This window comes from Rhinopithecus bieti, unplaced genomic scaffold (assembly GCF_001698545.2).
Source record: "Rhinopithecus bieti isolate Rb0 unplaced genomic scaffold, ASM169854v2 scaffold_11565, whole genome shotgun sequence".
Lineage (NCBI taxonomy): Eukaryota > Metazoa > Chordata > Mammalia > Primates > Cercopithecidae > Rhinopithecus > Rhinopithecus bieti.
This window is the reverse complement of record NW_016807049.1, coordinates 2,415,894-2,441,600: the sequence shown is the minus strand read 5'-3', so window position 1 is coordinate 2,441,600 and position 25,707 is coordinate 2,415,894. Positions and strand designations below refer to the sequence as shown.

Genomic DNA, 25,707 nt, shown 5'->3' with positions numbered 1-25,707 from the left:
GAAAATTTTGGGGGGTTATAATTAGCTTCTTGCTATCAAACCATTCATTTTAATTTCATCACTCATCTTTGTTACCTTAATTTCACATTACATTTTTATCAAAATATTGTTTCTGTTCTTTAATAAATAAATGTAAGGATGGCAAAAGAAGGTACTTTAAACAGGAGTCTTTAATTTCTTTTTTAATTTTATTTTTATTTTTTTCTGAGACGGAGTCTCACTCTAGCCCAGGCTGGAATGCAATGGCGTGATCTCGGCTCACTGAACCTCCACCTCCCAGGTCCCGGTTCAAGCAATTTTCCTCCCTCAGCCTCCCGAGGACTGGGATTATAAGCACGCACCACCATGCCCAGCTGATTTTTGTATTTTCACTAGAGATGGGGTTTCACCATGTTGGCCAGGCTGGTCTTGAACTCCCGACATCGTGATCCACCCGCCACGGCCTCACAAAGTGCTGAGATTACAGGCATGAGCCCCTGTGCCTGGCCTTTAATTTATTTGGTCCAGGTGCAGTGGCTCACGCCTGTAATCCCAGCACTTTGGGAGGCCGAGACAGGTGGATCACAAGGTCAGGAGATCAAGACCATCCTGGCTAACACGGTGAAACCCCATCTCTACTAAAAATACAAAAAATTAGCCGGGCGTGGTGGCGGCACCTGTAGTCCCAGCTACTCGGGAGGCTGAGGCAGGAGAATGGCGTGAACCTGGGAGGCAGAGCTTGCAGTGAGCCCGAGATCACGTCACTGTACTCCAGCCTGGGTGACAGAGCGAGACTCCGTCTCAAAAAAAAAAAAAAAAAAAAAAAAAAAGAAAACACACACACACAAATTGAAATACCTAAATATCTTTCTAAATTGTAGTTTATATGGTGTATTTTCTACTTAGGTGGATTTAAAAATGCTTGTGACTATTTCAGCGCCACTTAATATGAGGTAAGTGTAGCAGGGAAAGTGTGAGTGGAAAGAAACTGCAGTGGAAAGAAACTGCAGTATTAGTCAATTGCAGAAAGTTATCTTACATTTGCAAACTTTACAAATATATGTGAGCATGGAATGTAGTGCTAAGATCTTTCCCAGGGTGTTAGAAGGAGCCTTTAAAAACTTGTGGTCCTGAGTCTAAGCTTCATTAGTTTCACGAAAAAAATTTGCCTCTAGTGAGACATGGTATAAAATAACAATTTATACATGGATAATTATGTAAAAGAAAAAAAAAATAATTCAGTTGTATTATTTCTTTATGTCTTAAAATGCTCCTGAGTAAAAAGAGGACACAACTATCATTCCCATTTTAAAGTTTTAAAGGGTCTTTGGCACACAGAGTGTGTTGGTAGAGACGTACACTAGCAGTGAAGAAAGTTGCTGACTGCTAGCACATCTTATGTACAAAAATTAACTCAAAATACATGAACAACTTAAAGACATAGGAGCTAAATCCATAAAAATCCTAGAAAACGTCATAGGAGTAAATCTTCATGACTTTCTATTTGGAAATGAATTATTTGATATAATGCCAAAACATGAAAAACAAAAGAAAACGTAGATGAATTTGATTTTTACCAAACTTTAAAACTTTTTTGCATACCAGGACGTTTTCAAGAAAGTAGAGGCATCCGACAGAATTGGGGAGGTGGATATGTTTGCAAATCATATCTTATAAAGGCTTGATATCTGGAATATATGAAGACTGCTAAAACTAAACAACAAAAGGATAAACAAGCCAACTACAAAATAGGCAAAGGACTTAATAGAAATTTCTCCAAAGAAGATACACAAATGGCCAATAAGCACATGAGAAGCACTCATTAGTCATTAGGAAAATGGAAATCAAAACCACAATGAGATGCCATTTCCATTTCACACACACTCTGATGACTATAATTTAAAAAACAAAAACAGAAATGAAATGTGAGAACTGTTGACAAGGATTTAGAGAAACTAGGAACTTCATATACTGCTGGTGAAAAAGCTAAACAGAATTACCCTAAGACCCAGCAATTCCACTCCTAAGTATCTAGCCGCAAGAATTGAAAACAGGACTTAAAGACATAATTGTATACTAATGTTCATGGCAACATTAGACACAATAGTCAAAAGATGGAAAGAACCGTAATTCTATCAACAATTGAATGGATAAATAAAATGTGGTATATCTATAAAATAGAATATTATTCAGCCACATAAATGAATAAAGTCCTGATACATGCTACAACATGGACAAAACTTTAAAACAAGTGAAAATGAAAGGAGCCAGACAAAAGGATAAATACCATATTCCACTTGTAAGACATATCTATAACCGGCAAATTCTGAGACGGAAAGTAGAATCAAAGTTTGCAGGGACTGTAAGGAGGGGAGAATGGGGAGTAATTAATTAAGGATGGCAGGATTTCTGTCTGGGGTAATGAAAATGGTTTGAAAATAGATAGTGGTGATGGTTACATAACATTGTGAATGTACTTAATGCCACTGAATTGTATACTTAAAAATAGTTCAAATGGCAAATTTCCTGTTATATATATTTTACCACATTAAAATATTTTAAAGAGAAAATTGCTTATTAGAAATATATTAACAGGCAAATAGCTCATATAAAAACGTACTAAAGTATCTTACTTTGTTTTTATCTTAAATTAGAACAAAATAAGAGTTTTCAGAAGACTAGATGTGATACATGGAGCTTGCAAAGGTTCTCTCTGGTGGCTTTAATCCTTTTGAAATCTATGGTTGGTAGTCGACCATGGCCTGGGACTTCCTTTATTTCACATTCAGCTATTTTCGTAGAACACCATATTCTTTTTGCTGCAACAGTCATAATGATTTCAGAGATGCAAATCAGATGCAAAATTTTAAATATCCTTAATTTTTCGAACCAAATTATTGCCATTTGTAGAAAATTATTTGCGTTTTTGTCTCAGAATCCATATCTGGTAATGTAATTGATGACTCACTCTAGTTTCTTTGTAAAAATTGCAAACAAATCAGGAAATATCCTTCCTTATTTTCCTTTCAGATCGGTATGCATTGTCAGAGTTAAACTTTGTGTATTTGTATTTATCTATATACTTGTGACATTTACAAAATAAGGCAGCCAAACTTAATTCATATGGGCATATCCAAACAACCACTCATTGCTTTGACTATTAAATAGTTATATATGGTAATAATTACTAAATTTATTATTTTATATATCTTGAAATTAAATATTTTATATTTTATGACTTTTAATGTTTTTTCTATTTGTTATTTGGTAAGACTCTATACATGTATATCCTCAATAGAAAATCTTTCTCAGTTCTCTAGGCTGTGTTAGGTAAACCCATGAAAACCTACACGTTTAAACTTTTCTATTTATGGAGTTTGGGGCTTTGTTTATTCCCTTTCCATTAAAATTATGTGGTAACTGAAGTCAAGGATGCTACGTCTGTTATTTATCTTTAAATATCTAGTGAAATCCTAGCATTAAATAGAAAACACAGGGGATAGTTCAATATGGCTGACTAGAAGCAAATGGTGTGGGCCACCCTCACGGAGAGGAAACAAAGTTGCCATTAAGTAGTGACTCTTAAAGTGGATCGTCTGGAGACCATGTTGAGATTCACCAAGGAATCAGGATCCACAGAGAATAGAAAGGAGCGAAGCTGGCAGCCACCCCTCTGGGAATGGCATTGAGAATCTTTCTCAAATGTGGAAAGGGCAAGTGAGAGTCCCCGGGGATCCACACTTCCCCACATGGGTCTTCACAATCCCGGACATGGGAGATGCCTCCGACAACCCTGGGCCTCTAGACTGGCACAGAGAGCCTCCTGGAGTTTTTGCAGAGGCACTGCTCATTCCCATGTGGAGCCTCACAGGCCCTGGATCCCTGAGCAGCCCAGCACCAGCTGCCGCATTCTCAGTAGAGACTATGGTCATGGTGCCTTATTCCTCGTTGCTAGGCAAGGCTCAGCTCAAGCTTCCAACACAGGGACCATTTCTGCTTAATCTCTGAGGGTGGGCACAGCTCTGTGCTCCCTCAGGAACTACCTGGGTGGAAAACCATGTGATGGCCCCACTTCTGCTGCTCCAAGCCAGTTTGGGCTTCCAGCCTAGCAATTCACTGCATTAGTCCATAGCTGCAATATTATAAAGTAATACTTGAGCCTGAGTCATTTATAAAGAAAAGAGCTTTAGATTCACAGCTGAATTCTATCAGACATACAAAAAAGAGCTGGTACCAATTCTATTGAATCTATTCCAAAACATTGAGGAGGAGGGACTTCTTTCTAACTCATTCTACAGAGCCAGCATCACTCTGATACCAAAATCTGCCAGAGACAACAAACGTAGAAAACTACAGGCCAATATCCTTGATGAACATAGATGCAAAAATTCTCAACAAAATACTAGCAAAACAAATCCAGCAGCATATCAAAAAGGTAATTCACCGCGGTTAAGTATGCTTTATTCCTGGAATGCATGGTTGGGTCAACATACATAAATCAATAAATGTGGGCTGGGCACAGTGGCTCATGCCTGTAATACCATCACTTTTTTTAGGCAGGTGGATCACGTAAGGTCAGAAATTTGAGACCAGCTGGCCAATATGGTGAAACCCTGTCTCTACTAAAAATACAAAAATTAGCTAGGTGTAGTGGCAGATGCCTGTAATCCCAGCTACTCAGGAGGCTGAGGCAGGAGAATTTCTTGAACCTGGGAGGCAGAGGTTGCAGTGAGCTGAGATCGTGCCACTACATTCCAGCCTGGGCAACAAAAGCGAAAATCCATCTCAAAAAAAAAAAAAGTGATTCACCACATAAACAGAATTAAAAACACAAATCATATGATCATCTCAATAGCTGCAGAAAATGCTTTTCATAAAATGCAACATCCTTTTATGATTAAAAAAACCCTCAACAAACTAAGTATAGAAAGAACATACCTCAAAATAATAACAGACTCATAGCCAACATTATACTGAACGGGCAAAAGCTGGAAGCATTCCCCTTACTAACAGGAACAAGACAATGATGCCCACTCTTACCACTCTTACCACTTCTGGTCAACATAGCACTGGAATTCCTAGCCAGAGTCAAATTGCTATTTAAATAATAATACACTTTAACATATATTTCTTTTTCTTTCTTTCTTTTTTTTTTTTTGAGATGGAGTCTTGCTCTGTCGCCCAGGCTGGAGTGCAGTGGCGTGATCTCGGCTTACTGCAAGCTCCGCCTCCCGGGTTCACGCCATTCTCATGCCTCAGCCTCCCGAGTAGCTGGGACTACAGGCACCCACCACCATGCCTGACTAATTTTTTGTATTTTTAGTAGAAACGGGGTTTCACCATTCACGGGATGGTCTCAATCTCCTGACCTCGTGATCCACCCACCTTGGCCTCCCAAAGTGCTAGGATTACAGGTGTGAGCCACCACGCCTGGCTGCTTTAACGTATATGCTGGGACCATTATAAATGTTATTTATATTACTCCCATAGCGTCCAGCTGTTGGAAGGCTTGCTGAAGGAACAGGCTTTGTTGAGTTCGTCTGGGTTCTGCTCAGCTAGAGTGATCTTCAGGTGGCAGGTGATGTGTTTCATATTATCACAATTCTCTTTTTGCCAACTTGCAGAGGAGGCTTATATGCCTGTGGGGAGTTGTGTTGGGGGCCTTAAGATCACCCCCAGGTTTGGTGATTCACTAGAAAAAGTCACAGTGTGATGTATTTCTGGCTCTGTCCTCAAAGGAGAAAGGCTGTAAATATGATCTATTAAAACTCAAGTTCTGATTGACATAAGTTTCAGTGAATGAGATCACTGTGCCTGGAAAGTCACAGAACCACACTCTACTACTACTAACACTATTACTACTGCCACCAGTATCACTACTGTTAATACCACTACTACTACCAAATACTTGCATAGTGCTCACTACATGTTAATCACTGTTCTAGACCTTTTACAAATGTTAACTCCTTTAGTTGTTACAAAGTTAATGTAGGTATAATTTTTAGGTAGGTATGAGGTAGGTATGCTTTTTATCCCCATTTTGCAGTTGGGGAAACCAAGGAAAAAGTGCCAGTAACTTACTTGCTGAAGGTCACATAATATGTTGCCTAATCTGCCTTTAGAATCCACGTGGCTAACCACATGGATATCCTGTCTGTCTTCAATCCATGTGTCAGGATTATTAACCCCTCCCATGTTGTCCTTGAGTCTAGTCAGGCCTGGATGCATCCATACCAAGGAGGCAGCGTGCTCCCCTTAGACCTGTGATGTGTTCTCAGTGCACATAAGGCTGTCTACTGTATTCTCGGGCATGTCACAGCAGTAAACACATGGGTCACTTGGTGTTTACAGCGCTATTGTTCTTCCTGCATAGCTTTTTACAATGCTGAGGGGAGAAGAGGGAACTGGAAGGAGAGGGAAACATTTCTAGATCTACTGGTCGTATCACAACATGGAAAGGCATGCTTGCATGTACACACACAGAACTTGATTCCTAACAAATGCTTCTTCATGTGTGTGTTTAACAACCAGGGTCCCCAAAAGGCTTAATATATTTACAGTCTATTTTCATGCAATGCCAGGATACCTACATTAAATTGGAAAATATTTAGACTAAAAAAATGGGAAAAATCATACGCATAATAACCCATGTGTTCCACTTTCACATTTCAGAATAACAAATGTAAATAACGATATGAAAGAAAAAATGACTTTTATCCTTTGTTTCTTGTTTTAAAATGTTTCTACCTTTGGTAGAGATTTATTTCAGGTTTCTTTCATATTTCTGCATTCCCTAAAAACAGTATTTTCGTCTGTGACATCTTAATGTGACTCTTACAATAGAAATAGCCATTACCTTTGCAGCTTACCAATTTTCAGTAGTTATGCCTTGAGTGACAGAATAAGTAACATTGTTTATAAAATGAAAACTCTCATAAAATATGGTATGTTTCAGCAATGTACTTGTGACTGTTACTAAACAAGATAATGCCTATACTTCTCTCTCTCTTTAAAATAATATTTTAGAATGAATTGGAAGAGACAAATTTTCTCTATGATGAAAACTCCTCAGAGCATTAAAGAAAATTACCATCCCATCAATGCATGATCATCTTGTCATATTCATAGTCTCAATAGCACTATTTATAGCTGGCAGAGAACAAAACTGCCTGTTTTCTCCTTAGAGTAAAAACTTGTCATTTCAAAATATAAGAGAGTTGAGAATCTTTGTTTACCTGTGAAGCTTACTGATGAATTCTCTCTCATGCCAGTAGAACTTTGGGCCACCTAGGAGACCTGTCAGTTACTGGGTCCTCTGAGGGTGCCCTATGTCCATGAAGGAAACTGAGAATAACAAGGTCTTCCAACTTCCCAACCATCCATGCGGAGAGAGAACACCAACACTGTCTGTAACAGCATCATTTAAATTAGGGTGGGTCACTTTCAATGGGTGCACTTCAGTTTGACCTAAAAGCATTGTCAATGCAGAAAACCATTTTTATGGGTGCTAATCATTGTATGCTATTTTCTTTTCTTGTTTTTTTTTTTTTTTTTTTTTTTTTTTTTCTTTTGAGACGGAGTCTCGCTCTGTCATGCAGGCTGGAGTGCAGTGGAAGGATCTCAGCTTACTGCAACCTCTGCCTCCTGGGTTCAAGCGATTCTCCTGCCTCAGCCTACTGAGTAGCTGGGATTGCAGCAGGCACCTGCCACCATGCCTGGTTAATTTTTGTGTTTTCAGTAGAGACAGGGTTTTACCATGTTGGCAGGCTCATCTTGAATTCCTGACCTCAGGTGACATCGGCCTCCCAAAGTCCTGGGATTACAGGTGTGAGCCACCGCACCTGGATGTATGCCATGTTGTTGAGCTAGCTGAGTAGCACACAGGTGGAACACCTGGCAACTCTCTTCACTGTTGCCAAGTTCCCTTACTAATAGCTGTGGCCACAGGAGGAGGAAAGGCTCCTGACTGAAGAAAAAGGTGTAGCCTCCTGAATTATGCACCCTCTTGTCTGCGAGAGCTGTAAATGGCTGCTCTGTGGATATTGATAATGGCAGTACTGGGTAATAGTGGCTCAACAGTGGCGTTCCTGAGCTGGGAGATGAGGCTCAGGGACATTCGGCACTCTGTTCTCTGTTGGTGTGTGGCCATGTGGCCTGGTGCTCACGGTTTGCTGATGGCATCAAATTATAGTTTGCAATTTCCTTGATGAATATGGGTATGAACTGAATGTATTTTGATTATGATACTGGAAATTAGAATACTTTTGGAATGAGTCACCAATCCCTACACCTTCCTTGTTTTATTTAGAATTATGCTCCAATTTTACCACTTGACTGTTTAAATGGTTTTTAAACAAAAGAGGATAAAAGCTGAACACAGTATAGGAAAAAGGTATGTGCTTTAGCCACAGACAAACTGGGTTTATTCATGTTAATTTATTGATTAAGCAAATATTTATGGTAATCCTAATGTGTGCAAACATTATTTTAGGCAAAAATAAAGTTTTGTTCTCATAATTTCAAAAATTCACTTCATCTTTATGAGCCATAATTCTAACATAAATATGGTATTATAATACATACCAGCTAGACATTATGAGAATAATACATATATGAGATACATCTATTGGTCCCAGCATATAATAGGTAACAAAAATGTAAGTTAAAGAGTATTATTATTTAAATAGTCCTAGCCATGTACTATTGTGATTATTATTTCTAGTGTATTCGTAGTGACATAAAGGGAGAGAAAAGTAAAAATCTTGAACTATTTATATTAAAATGGTATAAATAACTTGTATTTATTTGTCTGATTAAACAAAGCTGGCACACGTTTAGAAAAACTCATTTAGGCATTATTTAGTATCACTTTAGAAGGAGGCTTTTTGTATTTCAACAATCAAAACATCACGTTGTACCCCATAAAGATATACAACTGTGATTTGTCAATTAGAAATAAAATCAAAAGTATTTTGACCCTTGTGTGAATAAACTTCTAACCCTATGGAAAGCAATGGGTGACAATTTTCTGAGACTTTATTTTAAGAGTTTGAAAATGAAAGGTAAAGTGTTACAATTTGTTTCTTAGATGGGGGTTGGTTTTCATCCCACAGGGTAGGGGATGTTATAGTAAGTATGTTAAAAAGTACTGGGTGCGTTCATAAACTTTTGCAAAATTCTTGTGTTGGCATTGATATTTACTTATAACAGTTTGTCAGCTATCAGGTGATTTCAATAACTTCCTAAGTCCTGATTGTGCTGATTTCTACATTTGGGTTGGAACATATTGATATTCAGTCAAAGTTCTTCTTTGGGTATTAACAGAGTCTGAGTAACTACAGGAAACTGACAGATTAGATTCCAGACTCAGAGAAATGATAAAAATTCATAGGTTGTTCAAATGCATCCAGTTTTATTAAAATTATAGATCTTCTGCTAGTCATAATAGACATGATCTTAGGGCCACATTTTATGTATTCTTGTTTAACTCACTGCTTTGAAGTAGGGGAACCAGAGAGAAAAATGGATGTAGCAAATTATTTCCTCAAGATTGAAGTGAGAGTATGTGTCTTGCTAAGGGAAGTTCTGTGGTTACACAAGAAATTGAGTCTAAACTGAGTTGTTGTTACAGCAGGAAAATAGTGTGAATTCAGTAGAGATATGGTGGCAAGTGTGGGTGAGCAGCCAGGGCCGGGGTAAGGGCGTAGTGGAGCAAGAGAGGTGACTTAGATTGGTGCCAGTGCTGAAGCTTTCTCATGTAGCAGTTTTCAAATGTTCCTAGAGGGCATGTTTATGGGCAAGCTGAACTCATTTAATGGGCAACTCTGAAGGATTGTGTTGGAAATAAGGCTCAGAATCACAAACAAAATGAGCACTTAAACAAAGGATTTCTCAGCAAGGCAAATTTACTTCTGTAGAAGGGTGTTACTCGCAAGCCTGGTTGCCACTAGAACACACAGAATAAAGGAGGGAAGGGGTTTTTAATTCCTAACTCAGCTTGTCCCTGCCACTGTGTCCTGCCTCCACTGGCTGGAGTTGGACCACACAATCTAACTCGACTGGCTGACTTGAAAGGTGCAGGAATGTGGTTACACTGGCGGGAAGGGCAGTTTCAGCGGGAGCAGTGATTTACAGAGTGGGTAGCAGATGTGGGCTATGTAGATAAGGACCAGCAGGAAAGTTGTTTACTGTGAAACCAAGACAGGGAGGCACAAAGGATAAGGAAGTTAGTTTGGCCTTGGAAGTAGGGAAAAAAGAACAAGGACGCTGAACAAGCTAAACCTTTGAAGAGGAAATTCTTTTGTATCTGACAGATTACAAGTTAAAACTTTTTCTATCTTAGGAAGTCCTTCAGTATCAAGCACCAGGTTGCCTTAAGAACTTGACATTGAGAACTTGACAATTTAAGCCTGCAGGTTTGGCATCCTTGGGTTTCTTACAGGTCTACCCTCTCTGCTTCTGGAGATCTCCACTTCCTCTTGGTTGCATTGGGTCCTCATTGGAAGTCCTATTCCATTCTGTTGTTTTTCCCATCCTCATTTCAGTGGCAGTGTAAATTTGGGAGAACAGAATTATCATCTCACATCTGCCACCAACTGCTATTAGCTATAGAATGTCATGTGCGTCCATGTGAAGAGACCACCAAGCAGGCTTTGTGTGAGCAATAAAGCTTTTTACTCACCTGGGTGCAGGTGGGCTGAGTCCAAAAAGACAGTCAGGGAAGCATGGTGGGATTACCATTAGTTCGTGTAGGTTTGGGATAGGCAGTGGAGTTAGGAGCAATTTTTTGTGGGCAGAGGGTGGATCTTACAAAGTACATTCTCAAGGGTGGGGAAAATATTACAAAGTACCTTTTTAGGGCGGGGGAGGATATTACCAAGTACCTTCTCAAGGGTAGAGGGAGGTGTATCATACAAAATACATTCACAAGGGCGGGGGAATATCACAACGTACGTTATCGCAAGGGTGGGGAGGGTGTATTGTCACAAAGTCAATGGATCAGTTAGGGTGGGGCAGGAATAAATCACAATGGTGGAATGTCATCCGTTAAGGCAGGAACTGGCTATTTTCACATCCTTTGTGGTTCTTCAGTTGCTTCAGGCCATCTGGATGTGTATGTGCAGGTCACAGGGGATGTGATGGCTTCGCTTGGGCTCAGAGGCCTGACATAGAAAAGTCACTTGATCTGGGCACGAATGGCCTCAACATTGGGAAAGGTTGCACTGGACAATCTCTTGGATATTTTTACACAGCAGAGAGGGGGGAAAAAACATTTCCTCATGTTGCATTCTTATTGTATATCCAAAGCATTGATCCATATAAAGTAATTTAGGTGCTGATTGCTTTTCCTTATTCCATTTGTAATTATGAAGAGGATTCTGAGAAGTTGTATACTACTGTTGCAAAGTTTCCACTCTATGCCAATTAGCTATAAAGTATCAGATAATTTTACAGTATTATTTAAAACCAGGAAATGGATTCAGATTTTGTGAAAAGTGAAGTGGACAAAAATTTGATAATACAAAATGACAAACACTAAATTATGAATAAAGTTAAAAACACGTAAAATGAGAAAAGAAATAACAATATATTACCAGTACTAAATAGATGGCAATTATCAAAACATCAAAAAATCCAAAATAGGCTGGGCACGGTGGCTCACGCGTGTAATCCCAGCACTTTGGGAGGCCCAGGCAGGCGGATCATGAGGTCAGGAGATTGAGACCATTCTGCCTAACACAGTAAAACCCCGTCTCTACTAAAACACAAAAAACTTAGCTGGGCATGCGTGGCGGGTGCTGTAAATGCCACAGAACTATTAGGAGGACAAAAACTAGGAGTAGCGGAGAATAGGCATGAAACACAAAAACAAGAGAGGCGAAAGGTTGGCAGGTGAGCGAATTATGACACCACTCCGGAGCAAGCAGCTCCAGCCGCCTGGTGACACAGCAAGACTCTGGTCTCAAAAAAAAAAAAAAAAAAAAATCCAAAAGATACCTAGATTTAAGTCGCATAAGCCCCATTGTTCCTTGCCCATGCCACGAAGCTGCACACATTTGGACTGCTTCTTTATATGATAACAATTTTATAATCATGTCATTGAAATACGATGGAATTTATTTTAAAAGAGTAGAATACATGTGATTCCTTTTAGGATGACATATTATCTTTTAAATATTACTAATTGTAGGTTAATATTGCATTTAGTCTTTACAGTTTCATCTATTAGGGAAATCATTGTAATTTATTTAGATTGTTTTAAAATTTGGTTAAGAAATGCTTCTCTAGCCTGGCACGGGGCTGCGGCCTGTAATTCCGCATTCTTTGGGATGGCTGAGGCGGGTGGCATGCACCTGAAGGTCAGGATTTCGAGACCTAGCCTGCCAACATTGGAGGAACCCTGTCTCTACCCAAAAATACAATTAATTAGCTAGGCATTATGTGGTGCATGCCTGTTCATCCCAGCTACTTTGGGGGTTTAGGCAGTGAGAATCGTCTTGAAGCTTGGGAGGACCATGAGGTTGCGGTGACGCGAGATATGCACCATTGACGTCTAGTCCTGGGCAATAACGAGTGCAAACCCGATCTGAAAAAAAAAAAAGTTTTCTATTGTGTTTTTAATAGCAGCATAGATCTAAACTGTATGATACATGGATTTCAAAATTCTTTCTCCCAGTCCTTGCCGCATTGTCAGCACACTTACTTTTTTTTTTTTTTTTTTTTTTGAAGACGGAGTCTCACTTTGTTCCCCAGGCTGGAGTGCAGTGGCGTAATCTCTGCTCACTGCAAGCTCTGCCTCCCGGGTTCACACCATTCTCCTGCCTCAGCCTCCCGAGTTCCTGGGACTACAGGTGCCCACCACATCCGGCTAAGTTTTTGTATTTTTAGTAGAGATGGGGTTTCACCGTGTTAACCAGGATGGTCTCGATCTCCTGACCTTGTGATCCACCCATCTCAGCCTCCCAAAGTGCTGGGATTATAGGCGTGAGCCACTGTGCCCGGCCCAAAAAGATATTATACTTTTATTCACTCCTTTGGTGAACATTCTTCATTTCTTTTTGTAGATCCAAGTTTCTGACCTACGTCATCTTCCATCTATTTAAAAAAACTTCTTTTAACTTTTCATAAGAGTAGGTCTCCCGGCATTGAATTATCTGTTTTGTCTTTGAAAAGTCTATTTCTGGCCGGGCATGGTGGGTCATGCCTGGAATCCCAGCATTTTGGGAGGCTAAGCCCAGAGGATTGCTTGAGACCAGGCATTCAAGACCACCCTGGGCAGCATAACAAGACCCTCATCTCTAAAAAAAAATAAAAAATTAGCCAGGCACAGTGGTGAGCACCTGTAGTACTAGCTACTTGGGAGGCTGAGGATGGAGGATCAATTGAACCCGGGAGTTTCAGGCTGCAGTGAATTATGATTGCACCACTGCACTCCAGCCTGGATGACAGAGCAAGACTCTAATTTTAAAGAAGTCTATTTCTGCTCCATATTTAAAGAATATTTTCAATGGGTATGTAATGCTGGGTTAACATTTTATTTTTCTTTCATCAGTTTAAAGTATCTTGCCCTCTTAATTGTATAATATCTGATTAACAAGTCTGCTGTAATTTTTATCCTCCATCTGTAGTTAATACATTTTCCCCCTCAGATTGCTTTAAATATTTTTTTCTTTGTATTTGATGTTCAGCAATTTGAATATGATATGCTAAGGTGAGACTTTTGTTGAGGGCATTTATCCTGCGTGGTGTTTTCTGTACTACTTGAATCTTTGGTTTTGTGGCTATCACCAGTTTTGAAGAATATTCAGCCATAATTTCTTCAAGTGTATATCCTTCCCTATTCTCTTTTTATTTCCTTCTGGGCTTCCAATTACATGTATGTTAGACCCTTTGATGTTTACTTACAGCTTTCGGGTGCTCTGGTTCTCTTTCCCTGCCCCTCTAATTTCTTTTCCTCACTTCATTTCAGTTTGGTAAGTTATGTTAACTGGTCTTTGAGCTCAGCGATTTCTCGGTTTTATTGAATCATCTGATGAGCATGTGGAAGTCATTATTCATCTCTGTTACTGTTTTTTTTATTTCTAGCATTTCAATTTGATTTTTTTTTTTTTACAGTTTTCATCTCTTTGATGAAATTATTTGGTTGATCTTATATGTTGCTTACTTTTTCCATTAGTACACTTAACGTATTAAAATCATAGATTTTTTTAAGTCTCTGTTTGATAGTTCCAACACATGTCATATCTGAGTCTGGAGTTTTGTCTCTTTACATTGTGCTTTGTTTTCTTGTCTTTATGTGTGCTTCATAGTTTTTTATTGCAAGAGACATGCTGTATAGGACAATAGATACTGAGGCAAATATTTTTTATGCTTAAAGATGAAAAAGCTTTTTTTTTTCTGTTAGGTCTTTATTATGGGACAAGTGGTTATTTGTAAAACAAGTAAACACAACTATTTTATGTTCTGTGAAATCTTAATTTTCTTCTAAGTTTCTCAATATATTCTCAGTCTGAAAACATATCTAATATAAACAATGTTTTTCTTGTTGAACACAGTATATAAACTGTAGCATATATACTACTTTTGTATTGGAATATAAGAGACAGGATTCTGAAGAGTATAAAAAGTATTATTTTAAAGTATAAATATAAAAGTATGGAAAGTATTTTTTTAAAAAGAATATGTGTTTGACCTAGGCTGAGGGTGGAACAGGACAGAGTTACTGCTTAAAAAAGTACAGAGTTTCCTTTTGGAATGATGAAAAAGATCGCTTCTTGGTCTTTTGGCTAGAACCAAGTGTGGAATGATGAAAAACTTCTGGAAATGGATACTGGTAATGGTTGCACAACCTGTAAATGTACTTAATGTCACCAAATCGTATGTTTAAAGTAGTTAAAAGGGCAAATTTTATGTTATGTTTATTTTACCACAATAAAAATTTTAAAATAAAAGTATGTTCAAGAAGCATCAATTTTGTGCCTCTTGTATTATGCACCTAGATTCTTTGTAGAGATTATTTTATCATGATTTTAAAAGTACAAGCAGTACTTTATTAAGTACAGGAGAACAAAATCATTACTCATACTACCAGCCTTACCAACTGATCACAACACTTAGTGAAGTAAAACTGAGGTTGTTGGTTATTTTGTAGATGTTCTATTGACTTTACAAACACCTTCATATTCCATCTGTTTTAGATTTCTGCTTAGGAGTGTTCTGATTCTCATAATTGTCTATTTCTTCTGTTGGTATTTTAAGCATCTGTTTTTAAAAATTATTTTTCATGGTTCTTTTTTAAATTTCCATGATTTTGACCATTATGGTATTTAGTCTCTATGCTATAAGAATTTTGGAAAATTTGAAGGTTTGGACAGTTTTCCTTATTTTACATTCTTGGCTTCCACAACAATACTTTCTTCCTATAATGTTTGACTATTTCGATTGATTAGTAAATCTGGAAAAATATAAGCATAACCTGAAAATAAACATATCCAAGAGTAATATAAATATTTTTCACAATTGCTGTTTTTTTAATTGAGCTATGTAGTTATAAAAATTGTTCTTATGCTATGTACATTGACCCTTTAGTGTGTGTTGATTGGTAGATAGAGAGGGATAGACAGGAGGATAGGTATAGACATGTGTTTTTCAGATTGTTCTGCTGCATTGATTTAATGTTGCATGTCATTTCATCTGCCTCAGACTTTTTCAGGTCAAGATGTGTCAGATACTCTAAGATGGAATTTAGTACGTTGCCGTGCATAAAAATTGTAACTTCCCCAACACAGATATATAGATATACTTTCTTTTCTTTTCTTTTCTTTTTTTTTTTTTGAGACAGAGTCTTGCTGTGTTGCTTACGCTGGAGTGCAGTGGCACGATCTCGGCTCACCATAACCTTTGTTTCCCAGATTCAAGCCATTCTCCTACCTCAACTCCCTGAGTAGCTGGGATTACAGGCATGCACTACCACACCCGGCTAATTTTTGTGTATTATTAGTGGAGAAACAGGGCTTCACCATGTTGGTCAGGCTGGTCTCAAACTCCTGACCTTGTGATCCACCCGCCTCGGCCTCCCAAAGTGCTGGAATTACAGACATGAGCCACCGTGCCCGGCCCATAGATATACTTTCTAATTGTAATATGGTGAAGTGGTTTCTGTCCTGTAAGGACAAACATTTTGTTCAAGTCTATTTTTCATTATTCTAGTCTAAAAAAATATATGGTACACTTATGGTCATATATGTTATATCCCCAATTTATTCTTGTTTTAATAATTTTTCACAGGCCATGTGCATTTCAAATCTTGTTTCTCCTCCATCAGCACATACTACAGGTGACAAGTATTATGAAGCATTAGGAAGCAGGAGTAGTCTTATACTGGATCAAGTAGCAATAACATAAGATTGCACAAAAATGACTTTAAGCCACAAATATATATCCACTAAACCCAAATTAAATGTATCCTCAACTCAACTTCCCCTTCGCTGGACTCCAGACTATTCTAAGCCATTCCAACATCATTAGTCATAGAAGGAAATATGCTGAAGGCAAGATGATCAGAGTGGAGAGAGTGGTCTTCACTAATTATAGTTGAAACTTATTACTTTTGTAACTTGGGGAAAATATAGTCCATGTGACTATATAGAGTTCTCTCACAATTTTTTCAAGGGACTGTGCAAGTGAGATCCTCTGAATCTTAAACTTCATTTGACCAGGGTAAGTTTGCTTTTGTTAAAAATACTCATTAGAGTAGTTTTCTAGAATATTCTAGAAGGACATTGACTCTATTTGAACAGATTTGTATCTGTTAGAGAATACTCATAAACACATTTCTTCCCCACTTATTAGTTAAGTCTGATTGTGGCTAATAGAAAATCCAGAAAATGATTATTGGGTGATGATTTTAGCTCCCCTTGGAATAACACCAGTAATTACTTGAGGATTCTCTTCAGAATTCTTCCCACACTGTCTTGGCAATTGTAATTTATCACATCTCACATTCTAACCCATATTTAGGATGGGTTTTTCATGTCCCTGTCCTGTTCTCTTCCATTGCTGCACCAGCCAGAGTCCCAGACAGCCCTTCCCTTCCTTTCCCCTGTAGGTACTATGTCTGCTTGGCACATTGTAGGCAATTAGGGAGGGTGGAGTTATAGGAAAAGCTGCCCGTGTTAGAATTCAGAACAGGCAGTAGATTATGAATCCAGATATTGAAAGTGAGGTAGTGAAGTCTCCTTCTCTTAGTGTAGTGCAATGTATTTCTCTCTTCAGATTCTTTAATATTTGCTTTATGTATTTAGGTGCTCCAATGTGCATACATATTTACAAATGTTATATCCTCTTGATGAATTGGCCCTTTTATCATTATATAATGTCTTTCTTTCTCTCTTTTTACAGGTTTTAACTTAAAGTCTGTTTTTTTTTTTTTTTCCTGATATAAGTAGACCTAAACTTGCTCTTGTTTGGATTTCCATTTGCATGAAATTTTTTCCATTTCTGCACTCTCAGATTATGCTTGCCCTTAAACACAACAGTGAAGTGATTTTTCTGAACACAGCATAGAGTCCCATGGGTCTCTTTCAAACCCGTTCAGTTGCTCCATGTCTTTTTATTGGATAATTTAATCCATTTACATTGAAAGTAGTTATTGATTGATAAGAATTTATTACTGCTGTTTAAAAAATTGTTTTCTGGTTGTTTTGTAGATGCTGTTTTTCTCCTTCTCTCTCACTGTTTTCCTTCGTGGTTTGATGGTTTTCTGTATTTGTAGGCTTTGAATTCTTTCTATTTTTTTGTGTGCATCTACTGTAAGTTTTTGCTTTGTAGTGACCAGCAGGCTTACATAAACCATCTTACAACAGTCTGCTTCAAGCTGGTAACAACCTAACTTTGATTTCATAAAACAACTCTACAGCTTTACTCTTACCCTTATCATATTCTATGATTTTGATATCATTTCATAATATGTATCTCTGATAATGTATTTTAGTTATAATTGTAATTAAGTTTTGTCTTTTAACTTATGTGCTAGGGATAAAATTCTTTACACACCAGCATTACTGTCCTAGTGTGTTCTGAATTTGGCTTTTAATTACTTAGAAAATTCGTGCTTTTTTAAGTTTTACTTTATCAATTAGTAGCCTTTTGTTTCAGCTTACTGAGCTCCCTTTAGCAATTCCTGTAAAACAGGCCTAGGGGTGATGACCTCCCTTAACTTTCTGTCTAAGAATTTTTTATTTCTCTCTCATTTCTTAAGGACTGTTTTGCTGGGTAAAACTTTTTTTTTGTGGTTGTTGGCAGGATTTTTTTTTTCTTTTTTCTTTTTTTCCTTCAGCACTTTGATTATATCATTCTTTTCTTTTCTTTTTGTCTTTTTTCTTTTTTTTTTTTTTTTTTTTTTTTTGAGAGGGAGTCTCTCTCTCTGTCACCCAGGCTGGAGTGCAGTGGCACAATCTCTGCTCACTGAAAGCTCTGCCTCCTGGGTTCACGCCATTCTCCTGCCTCAGCCTCCAGGGTAGCTGGGACCACAGGCGCCCACCCCCACGCCCGGCTAATTTTTTGCATTTTTAGTAGAGATGTGGTTTCACCGTGTTAGCCAGGATGATCTGGATCTCCTGACCTCATGATCCACCCGCCTCCGCCTCCCAAAGTGCTGGGATTACGGCGTGAGCCACCGCGCCCGGCTGATTATATCATCCTATTTTCTTTTGGCTTGCAGGGCTTCTGCTGAGACATCTGCCAATAGTCATTTTGAAACACCTTTATAAAAGCTATGTTTCCTATCGCTTATTGCTCTGAGAATTTTTTCTTTGTCTTTGATTTTTAATAGTTTAATTATTAGGTCTCTTTCTGAACTCCTCTTTGTGTTGAATTTTATCGAGATCTCTGTACTTCCAGTACCTAGATGTTGGCATTGTTGCCCAGATTACAAATTTCCAGCTGTTATATGTTAAAATATGCTTTCTGTTGTTTTCTCTTTCTTTTTCTCCCTGAAATTCATATTATGTGAAAGTTAGGTCTCTTGATAGGTTCCATAATTCCTGTAGGCTTTCCTCATTCTTTGTCATTTTTTTTCTTTCTGTTCCTCTGACTTAATAATCTCAAATATTCTGTCTTTGAGCTCACTGATTCTTTAGCTTAATTAAGCCTGCTCTCAAAGCTTTATATTGCATTTCTTGTCTCATTATTGTACTCGTTACCTCTGAGATTTCTATATTTTTACAATTTTTTTACCTGTTCCTTAGTTAAATTTCTCAGTTGATTTGTGTATATGTTTTCAAATTTTATGTAATTTTTAATTGATATATTCTTGTAGTTCACTGACCTTGTTAAGGATTATTCTGAATTCTCTGTCATTTCATGCATCTCTTTCTTTAGGGTACATTGTTGGAGCTTCATTAGTTTCTTTCGGATATGTTATAATTTCCTGAGTCTTTGTAATCCTTGTATTCTTGTATGCTTGTGCATTTAGGGAGAGAGCCACTTCTTTTGGTTTTCACAGGTGTCCTTCAGTAGGGAGAGACCGATACTATTTAATGTAGCCTGTAATTCTGTATGGGCTAGCCGGTGATGACCCTGTGCAGGCATAACCTGCCCTGTGGTTCTCTAGATAGATGGACTGCTGCCCTGTGGATAGATGGACTGCTGCCTTTTTTCTGAGTTCAGGTGGGAAAGTAGCTGGGCTCTGCTTTCCGGCAAGACCACTGAGTAAGCTCTGTTATCAGGCTGCACTGCTGTATGGACACTACAGTCAGCTGTGATCTGGCAGGACCACTGGTTGTATTTCCTTGTCAGGTGTTATTTTAGTTCAGCAGCTGAGCAGGGTTGCAGGAGGGGCTCCAAATTCAGGTGGAGTTGCTGACCTGGAGGGATGTAACCAACTACGAAGCTCAGTAGCAGTTCACGGTTGAAGTTTGTCTCTGCTTTGGTAGGGCCTCAGGGTGGGCTTTGAGGCTTGTCTGTGCACTGTTGAAACTGTTGAATGTGGCAGAATTAGCCCCTACATTTTCCTGAAATCCACGGTGGTGGTGGTAGTCTCTCTCCTTGGGCTGAGTCTGAAGGTGGTCCTGGAGGCTGACCATCTAGGGATTCGAGCCAGGTCGAACTTCCCACACTTCTGGGAGCCCCAGCTTGGTTTTATAGATGGATTATGCTGTGACCTGGTACCTCTGCTCGGGTGCCACTGCTGGCAGGGACACATTGCTACTTACCATCAAGATCTGTGAGCTAGTCGCCAAGGGCGCTGTCTCCTTATTTTTACTTGATCCCGAGTGGTCTAGCTGTGCCATTTCCTCCCGTTCTCTGTAAGCTGAAACCAGAATGGGCTTCCTGGAAAAAGCATTTCATAATGCTAGGGAAGCTGGGTGTCTGCCTCTAGTTCTCTTTCCCATCGTAGAAACTGGACCTTGAGGAATTATCATTGTGTGGCACTGTCCTGACTTGGGGGAGAGGGACTTGGGTCTCATCAAAATGAGACCATTTCTCTTACCCATTAAATAAGGTTTTTATTGAATTCTATGGATGACACAGATGATTTGGGCTTATTACCAACTTTTGGGATTTCAGCCAACACATTCTTAACTGTGAATAGTTGCTTGTTGAACTTTCTATAGGGGTAGTGAAGTCTGAGACCTCCTATTTCACCATCTTACTGACATTCTCTTCATATTCTTTAAAATATGTAAAAAAAAACTTCAAAATAAGAATTTATGTATTGCATCTAAGCACTAATTTTAATGAATCTTAACTGCTTATAAGACCTTTATTTCTTCTTTTATGAGAAAATTTTACTGACGTGGTGGCTAGTGGTACATATCACCTTAAATGCTTCACTATCTTTTTAAAAACATATATACTCCATTCTTCACAATGCACTTTCTTTTTCTCTTTGTTTCCAATACTTCCCCTTAAATAAAGACTTGACTCCTTTGCTTGCTGGGTTTTATTTCCAAAGCTATCTAGATAGGTATTGAATGCAAGTGAGGCATAACAATTTTTAAATTTGGGATGAGGATGGAAGACTTCCTATTGTGTGTGTAAGTAGAACGTCCCTTTATCCTCCTTTCTACCCTCTTGTTACTCACATTAAGTTAAACATCAGGCTTCACTTGGCAGATTCTCAGTTCTTTTGGAGAGCTGAGCCTATCTAGGAATTCTTGAAGTGGCTCTGAAAAATGATAAGTGCTAAATCCACCTGCAATTCTGAATAGGTCTGTGATATACAGACTTTTTATTTGTACATATTTTAACCTGGATTTTAAAAAATCAGAGCATTACGTCTGCATTATGTTAATTTGAATATATAGTTGTAAAAAGTCCTCACATGGGTGCTTTTACTGACATCTTAATTGTGTGCCAGAAACCCAGGGAGTTATTTGTGATGATTCCTAAGTCTTGAGATCAGATAACTTCAAGTACCTCTAAGTTTTCTGGGATGAGAAAAACATTAAAAAACCAAGTGTGGATGAGTACTACTGATTTGCTTTCTGATTTATATGAAAACTATTTTCAGTGATGATGCACGTGTTGCTTGAAGTCAGTGTTTCTGAGTCTGTATCTTTTTTCTGTTTGTTTGTTTTGTTTTGAGACGGAGTCTCGCTCTGTCGCCCAGGCTGGAGTGCAGTGGCCCGATCTCGGCTCACTGCAAGCTCCGCCTCCTGGGTTCCCGCCATTCTCCTGCCTCAGCCTCCCAAGTTGCTGGGACTACAGGCGCCCGCCACCTCGCCCGGCTAAGTTTTTGTATTTTTAGTAGAGACATGGTTTCACTGTGTTAGCCACATGGTCTCACTCTCCTGACCTCGTGATCCATCCACCTCGGCCTCCCAAAGTGCTGGGATTACAGGCATGAGCCACCGTGCCTGGCCCTGACTCTGTATCTTGATGCACATGAGATACTATGGTAAGTTCTTGGATGGAAATTATAGCAAAAAAAAAAAAAAAAAATTGACTATTTTTAACCCTTAACATGAGTGTTAAACCTGTACTAATTTGATTTTAGGGTAGAGGAGATGAGAAGGTAGAATAAAGAAAAATAAATGGAAGGTAGAATAAGTGGAAGAGTGGAATTAAGGTCATCAACATAAATATGTAACAACATTAAAATAGCAAATCAATGATGTATATATAATTGCTGCCTGTGTGTATGTTGATGCAGTTGTTTTGATCTGAATCTGTCTTTAGATGGAGTGCAGATATTTTCATCCAGAAGTTCTTAGATGATGTGTTCCAATCACTTTATAGAGTGGCTGCTTCTTTAGTAAGTTGAGAGGTATCCTTGGAGGACAGTGATGTATAACAGCACATATGAACAGTTGCTAAATAGGTCCTTTTAAATGTTATATTCTAGACCAAAAACAAAATTTAGGACATCCAAATAAACATTCAAAGCTCTCCTCTCCCAGTTGGGAATTACTATAATTATTCAGTCTCACTGCACATTTTAATCTGCTCATTGAACCATTGACTGTGCTTAAGTTCCCTGAACTTAGCATGCAGGCTATAGCAGCATTGCGGTAAAATAAGACTTTCCTAAATTAGATGTAGTTTTTGTGCTTTGCTCTTAAAAACCGACAAAACATTATTTTGAGATTTTTCTCTGGGTCTGTTTCTTCAGAGATTCTAATTACAATGGTCAAGTCCTCTTTCAAAATGGCTCACAGAACTTAGTGTGTCTTATTCATTGCGTAAGAGGCCTTATAGGGAAATAACAGAGGAGGCAGTCTTACCATATAATAAATTTGGGTCTGTCATATTTCATATCATATAATAAATAATAAGTAGATGGGATAGTATATTTGCAATGTGGCCCAGGTAATGTAAGAATATTACTGTTTATTTCCTCATTTATGATTTTGTTTTTTTTTAAATAATTTTTTATGTCTTTTGGGTAAGAAAATGACTCCAATTTGGTTAATACCTATAACAATTCATGTTTATATTCTAGGAATAATTCCAAATCCCAAAATAAATAAATAAACTTAGTCTTTAGACGGAAGATAAAAAGTGAATCATAATTTTCACAGAAAATACTTTCAACTAATATAATTCTTACCTCAATTCCTCTAACTTTCGAATAATAGGTACAGAAAAATAAGAAAATCATTTTTCTTGAAAGCAATTGACATTTTGTACTCAGCTAATATCTCCAAGCCATCTTAGTTACATACAAAATCTTCTTAATCAATGCTTTGTACTTGAAATACATAATTAATTTCTATATTTAGGAACTATGTAACAAGTTTACCTCTGGCATTCAAGAGTTTTCACAACATGAGACAATTTCATGTTTTTCATCTTCACAACTGTACTCTATTATTTAATTGACAGGCATTGCAACTTCTACAGACAAGGATTCTGAGAAATGTTGATTGGATTGCTTAAGATGCCATGGGGATCCAGTAACTTGAGGATGGCAGCTAACATTTAGCTTTGCTTATTTAACCTCATAAAACTGTTGTGTGAATCACCTCAAATAAAATAATGAATGTGGAGGAGCACTGGAAACTTTAAAGTTCTATACATTTTTCTCTTTCCATCCTCTTCTCTCCTCTTCATTCATAAGTAATATCTATGGGTTCCATTGCTATAATTTATTTATTTATTTATTTTTTTGAGACAGAGTCTGGCTCTGTCGCCTAGGTGGGGGTGCAGTGGCACAATCTCGGCTCACTGCAAGCTCCGCCTCCTGGGTTCATGCCATTCTCTTGCCATTGCTATACATTTTAAAGCTATGTAGGGCCATGTATCTTTTGCCATATAGAAAGTTTTGGAACAAATTTTCTTTTTTTCTAGTTCCGTAATGAAAACATTATATATCATAAAGGAAGACAGCACTTGCTGCTTGATAGCAGGTGGTGAGCGTGTATTTTTGTTGACTGTAGGGGCAGAGATGGGTGTTGTAATTCACCCGCTCCTGGATATGAGTGTCATGAAGTTACAAAGGCCGTCTTTGCTGGGAAGTCAAGAGGAGAAGCCAGTGCAGAGCAGAGAGCAAAGCTAGCAGCCATGTGGCAGGCAAATCCACACCCTCTCCTATGGCATATTTCAGCCACTTTGGGATGGCCTAAGAAGGCTGTTTTTATGAGTATTTTGGAAGCACCTCTTTGCAGAGTAGACCCTCCCTCACTGAACTGAGTATCCGCAACTCAGCAAATAGTTCTTAGCTAGAAAGGGAAGTAGGTTTAAGTACTATACCTTCATTCTGACTTACTAATAACTTTTACTCATATATATTTTTATTTTGTTTTGCATTTGTCCATGGAGAATTAATTTTACCAGAAGGTATTACAGAATACCCTCTGTATTTTTTATGTATACAAAAATTATACAAAATATATTTTGTAAATAACTCTCTACCTATTGTTTGCATTAAGCAGTTCTCTCTTTCACAAGAGGAATTCCCTTGACCTTGCTGTCAAAAGGGCTATTTTCAAATCTGAGCTACCAAACAGCAGGTCTGGTTGTGGATGATAGCTTTTATGAGGAGGAAATAGAGTTGAGTATGCCTGTAATAATTCTAAAACTCCCCTGTCATTACCAATATACTATATTTCATTTCCACTTTTTTCTAATTGAATTAGTATACAATTAGTTTCATAGACACTTTTATGTCTGTTTCAGCATTAAAAGCATAGTAGTAATAGACGATACTTTTATAGCACTTGCTTAGAACTACATGCCAGGCCCTTAACCAAGTGCTTCATACATATTAAGTCATTTAACTCTCTCCACCATTCACAGGGTAAGTATTGTAATTATCAAACCACTTTTATAGCATAGAAAACGAAGACACAGCCAGTTAAAGTAACTTGCCCAAGGTCAAACAAGTAGCAATTTCTGAATGAATGAGAAGCCTACAAAGTATGGAGAGTCCTTGATTTCTACTACTATGGTAAACTGCTTTGAATGCTTTGGAGAACTTTCGTACTGATAACTCATGGGCTAGGATTTCAAAAGCTAAACATTTTAGGAGAATTCAAATTGTGCCATGTGTTATTTAATTCATCATTGAGCAAATTAAATTTCAATGAGAGAAAGCTCTTTGACCATTATTTTGACTTAAGATTTTTTCCTGAAATTCATATAATACTGTATTTTCATTTTCATTTTTCACTGTTAATATAATAGGCCCACACTACAAAATGTTTGAAAACTGTGAATAAAATCAATACAAATGCAATCAGTATAGCATGTTGATGGTTTTGTTTTTATAAAACCACTTGTAGTCTTTATCTCTTGGCATACTTATGTTTTATAAATGTAACCATAATGTGTATGTGAATTTTGGAAGTTATTTCCTTTAAATACTATAATATAAATTGGTGATTTCCAACTTTTTCCTATAATGAAACATAAAGAAATTATATTTGTACAATGGAATATAAATATTTCAGCACATCTACAGCCTTTCTCAATGTACTAGTTTATCTTTCCCAACATAGGTTGGGATACTTTGTTCTAAATGAATCTATTCTTACGCATATTGCTATACATTTTCCATCATTATTGTTCTGTTTTGCATAGTCCTACATAAAATTATATATCATGTTTAAGTAAACACTTTATTGATGAACAGTTTGATTGTTTCTGATTTTTAAAACACATAAACCAAGTTTCAGTGAATGACTGTATCCATAAAAAAATTTAAATTTTATTTTGGAAATCCAAGTAAACTGACTTACAGGATATAGGGGATTTTTTTTTTTTTTTTTTTTTTTTTTTTTTTTT

General features: G+C 37.7%; 1 long non-coding RNA gene across 2 annotated transcripts in view; it reads left to right on the top strand.

The window, feature by feature from the left end:
* LOC108534420 (uncharacterized) overlaps positions 1-25,707 on the top strand; it is a 226,256-nt gene that overhangs the window by 28,030 nt on the left and 172,519 nt on the right. Inside the window, exon 1 of one of the 2 annotated variants that reach the window (XR_001886969.1) lies at positions 5,520-5,557. The exons of the other annotated variant lie outside the window; for it this stretch is intronic. This is a non-coding gene — a long non-coding RNA (uncharacterized LOC108534420). Of the gene's footprint in view, positions 1-5,519; positions 5,558-25,707 lie in introns of those variants that run through there. 2 annotated transcript variants of the gene reach the window in all.